This window comes from Cyclopterus lumpus, chromosome 13 (genome assembly GCF_009769545.1).
Source record: "Cyclopterus lumpus isolate fCycLum1 chromosome 13, fCycLum1.pri, whole genome shotgun sequence".
Taxonomy (NCBI): Eukaryota; Metazoa; Chordata; class Actinopteri; order Perciformes; family Cyclopteridae; genus Cyclopterus; species Cyclopterus lumpus.
Window position 1 is genome coordinate 18,988,039 of NC_046978.1, and position 5,000 is coordinate 18,993,038.

A 5,000-nucleotide genomic window follows, 5' to 3' on the forward strand; every position below is an offset into this window, starting at 1 on the left:
CACACACACACACACACACACACACACACACACACACACACACAGGTAACACATCGTCTGAGTCACCTCTTCATTCTCTCAGTTTTCCATCCCCCTCTTCTGCCTTCTTTCCGCTGAGTGTTTCTGCATCGTTTCCAGCACCTAAATTCAGAGGCTAAATCACCATTTTTAAGTGTTTTTTTTTTTTCTTTTTTTTTTTTCTGGAAGCATTGAGAAACGTGGGGCATTCGAGATCATCGATAAAACGTAGGATAATCAAATGCTGCGCGGACTGCGTGACATCCATAACGGTGGAGGTAAATAAAAAAATTTAAATAACACAGTAAATTTAACAAGATTATATTTGAATGTTACGCCAGCTGTGAAATCGTGAATGCAGACGCTGTTCCATATAAAAGCCAAATGTTTCATTTTAAAAGCTATAAAATAATCAAGTGAACCATTAAAAGATTCGTGAACACTTTTATTTGTGTATTTATTATGTACTAATTAATAATAAAACAGATCTTCCTCTATTTTTTCCTAAAAAAACACAACAACAACAAAAGACACATTTAGTAGAATAAAAAAAAGTTAATATTAATAATTTTAAGGTTTTTAAGACGCAAATCGAGTGGCGTCTGTTTTCTTTTCGGCGTAAAAACGACGTGGTAGTGTGGCCTCAATGCACCGCGGGTACTATTCAGTGTCCACAGACTATGTGATAATAAACTAAACCTCTGTCTGACAAAAGGCCGGATCAATAACCACATTCCCACATTCCCATCTCTACGTCTGACTCAACTCCCCCCCCTCCCCCCGCCCTCTTTGATCCAAAACACAGGTTTGCAGACGCTGGGTTTTTTTTGTGGTAAATATCCGGCACCAGCAGGTTTTTTCACCACACCTCTTCAGATGGAGATTTTTGATCCCGCGACCACACGGGGAGGAATGTTGTGAGGATCCACCCGACGGATGGCAGAGAAACCGGCTCCAGAGCGTCCCTCTGACTCGTAATCACCAACAGAAACATCTCAAACTCTCCAAGTTCTCCTAATGCTGCGGCATTAATGATTATAAAGTCAAGATGAAACCACGGATGACGAATAAAAGAAATCAACTCCCATCACGCACGGATCGTAATGTTGCGAAACCGGCTGGTTTGTTGCCGCTTGGTGCATCGTGAAGGTGCCTTGATCCTCCGTTTACAGTTTACAGATGTAAAAGAGCTCATTACTTCACTCTGACAGCTAAGAAGTTGAACAAATAACTAAATCTTGCGTTGCCATGGGAAACAATCAAAAAAGGGCGTCGAAACAGTACACCATCATCAGCATAAAACCTGATTTTGGACGCAGCTCTTCGGGAGTACAAAGGCCACGAATCCACTTTGAACTGGTGACGCTTATCAGTCGTGTTCTAAGGCTTCGGCTTGTGTGATATCTGCGCTTCGTCTTATCGTCCAGAGCCGTATCTGGATGCTCTGGGTTCACGCCGCCGTCACCAGATGCCGGGTTTTTAAAAACGAAGTGCGTCCGGCCGGCTCGGAGTGCGTGACGGGGAAACGGCTGGAGGACCCACGGCCGAACGCACACTTTGAGTGAACTCTCCTGTTAAAGAGTGATATGTACGGAGCATCGTCAAGGAATAGTTCAATCAGGAAGACTCTCTCACAAAACGACAGAAAACGACGGAAATCGTCGATCAGCGTCTTCCGAAAGTTGAACCAAAGTCAAAATGCCTTCTCTAAAAGATATTCAGTTGAAATTTAAAGAAGGTAATAAATTGGGATACGTTGCAACGTATGTTATCGGAATGAGATCGTATGGTGACTCAAATGTCGTACGGTGACTTGAGTATCGTGATAATGTCGTATGGTGACTCAAATATCGTGATAATGTCGTACGGTGACTTGAGTATCGTGATAATGTCGTATAAATATCGTGATAATGTCGTATGGTGACTCAAATATCGTGATAATGTCGTACGGTGACTTGAGTATCGTGATAATGTCGTATAAATATCGTGATAATGTCGTACGGTGACTTGAGTATCGTGATGTCGTATAAATATCGTGATAATGTCGTATGGTGACTCAAATATCGTGATAATGTCGTATGGTGACTCAAATATCGTGATAATGTCGTACGGTGACTTGAGTATCGTGATAATGTCGTATAAATATCGTGATAATGTCGTACGGTGACTTGAGTATCGTGATAATGTCGTATAAATATCGTGATAATGTCGTATGGTGACTCAAATATCGTGATAATGTCGTATGGTGACTCAAATATCGTGATAATGTCGTACGGTGACTTGAGTATCGTGATAATGTCATATAAATATCGTGATAATGTCGTATGGTGACTCAAATATCGTGATAATGTCGTACGGTGACTTGAGTATCGTGATAATGTCGTATAAATATCGTGATAATGTCGTACGGTGACTTGAGTATCGTGATGTCGTATAAATATCGTGATAATGTCGTATGGTGACTCAAATATCGTGATAATGTCGTATGGTGACTCAAATATCGTGATAATGTCGTACGGTGACTTGAGTATCGTGATAATGTCGTATAAATATCGTGATAATGTCGTACGGTGACTTGAGTATCGTGATAATGTCGTATAAATATCGTGATAATGTTGTATGGTGACTCAAATATCGTGATAATGTCGTATGGTGACTCAAATATCGTGATAATGTCGTACGGTGACTTGAGTATCGTGATAATGTCGTATAAATATCGTGATAATGTCGTACGGTGACTTGAGTATCGTGATAATGTCGTATAAATATCGTGATAATGTCGTATGGTGACTCAAATATCGTGATAATGTCGTATGGTGACTCAAATATCGTGATGTCGTACGGTGACTTGAGTATCGTGATAATGTCGTATAAATATCGTGATAATGTCGTATGGTGACTCAAATATCGTGATAATGTCGTACGGTGACTTGAGTATCGTGATAATGTCGTATAAATATCGTGATAATGTCGTATGGTGACTCAAATATCGTGATAATGTCGTACGGTGACTTGAGTATCGTGATAATGTCGTATAAATATCGTGATAATGTCGTACGGTGACTTGAGTATCATGATAATGTCGTATAAATATCGTGATAATGTCGTATGGTGACTCAAATATCGTGATAATGTCGTATGGTGACTCAAATATCGTGATAATGTCGTATGGTGACTTGAGTATCGTGATACTCGGCCAACATAATTGCGATGCATGATATCATCGTCAAGATATGCTTATAAACCAATAAAAGTATTGTTGTATTGCACGGGGAAGATCCTCTTTTGGGGTCAACGCTCGTCTTTTGATGATAAATCCCGTCTTTTATACTTTGAAACAACAACAACAACGTACGGACGACATACTCGTCACGCATGAGCAACTCTGAACGGTTCGTTTACGACGACGCTCACTCGTGACGATATTTCCGATTATTTTCTTCTTCTCCTGCTTGCCAAAAAGGGAGGAAATACCCGAGCAGGCCGAAGCAGGTTGACGTTCTAACCGCAGACTAAACCAACAACACCACGTTTCAGCCACGAGCCAGAAATACGACCAAAAAACAAACAAACAAACGAGCTTGAGGCAAAGCGCCGGAGGGAGAAATACACCGTAAAGAATCTGTGCTGCATCAGAAGAAGAAAAAACAGTGAATAACCGGCACGATGTCTTTTAAATTGGAGCTTTTACAACACAGAGTAATAAATCACCAACTGGCCGCTCATCTCGATCATCTCCAATAAACAAGCCGGCGTGTGAGAGAGCCGACATCTTGGAACCGCTCGGTGAGAGCTGGGAGGTCTCCTGCCCTCCAGGTGACCTTCAGGCGACAGGTCAGCTGCTCTATAAAGCAGTTTGACCACACACACACACACACACACACACACACCAAGGAATACACCAGGATGGGAAAATACAATTCAAATTACCAATCCAACATCCGTATATTAGATTTTTCAGATTTCTCGCCTGGTATTCATGTTTATTGATCATGAACAGGTGTGTTAACACCTTTTAAACCGGTGGGCATGTTGAGCTCCTATGCAGATACAAATATGACAATCATTCTTGACTATGGCTCCATGGTGCACTTCATAACCTTCATAACCCACTTCATAACCTTCATAACCCACTTCATAACCTTCATGACCCACTTCATAACCTTCATAACCCACTTCATAACCTTCATGACCCACTTCATAACCTTCATAACCCACTTCATAACCTTCATGACCCACTTCATAACCTTCATAACCCACTTCATGACGTCATAGCCTCTCGCGCTGCACGTGGAGCTTCCAGATCGATACGTGGCTAAAACTAAAAAGTTCCCAACGACGTCGTCCCGTCACGTGACGCAGAGCGCGTTGTGGACAAAACTTCATTCAAACGACAACAACAACAACAACAAAAACATTTTAAAAAAATAAGACGTCTCCTCGTTCACATCCACGACGCAGTCCGCCGCGGAAAAGTCTCTCAACTCCGGGTCGCGCCGCGGAGTCCAGGAGGGACGTGTTGACAGAATGAAGCCGAACCGACACGGTGAACGCACGCGGAACGGGGGGGGGAGGGACCCCCGGCTGATCGGTCACACGCGCTCCCCCGCACGTCTCGCCGCGTGAACGCGTCGCCAACCGGCTGCGCGTCAAAATGACACTTTTATGAACGCGGTTTGGTCTTTTCCTCCTCTTCCTCCTCTTCCTCTCCATATGGGACACGCGTCAAGGCGCGCAGCCCCGCTTCACACGAGCACGCCGCCGTGTCACGGATCACTTTTTCCCTCCCAAAAATAAACGTCAGCACTTTAAACTGAATGCTTGGTCCCGGTCCCGGTCCCGGTCCCAGTCCCCGGCCCCCGGTCCCGGCCCCCGGTCAGAAGACCGACTCACCTTTCGAACAGAACCCGCTCGGTCGCGCTCGGTCCTCGGCGTCTGGAGGTTTTTTGGGTTCAGATACCTCCGCCCGTGAATGTCAGCCA

The 5,000-nt window shown here is 43.6% G+C and overlaps 1 protein-coding gene across 2 annotated transcripts in view; it reads right to left on the reverse strand.

The window, feature by feature from the left end:
* Positions 1–5,000, reverse strand: part of LOC117741323 (unconventional myosin-Ic-like) — a 42,271-nt gene that overhangs the window by 37,240 nt on the left and 31 nt on the right. Inside the window, exon 1 of one of the 2 annotated variants that reach the window (XM_034548287.1) lies at positions 4,912–5,000. This exon is cut by the window's right edge and continues 31 nt beyond it. The gene's annotated coding sequence lies outside the window, so the exon portion shown is untranslated. Of the gene's footprint in view, positions 1–66; positions 213–4,911 lie in introns of those variants that run through there. The other variant, XM_034548289.1, reaches the window with a different exon arrangement.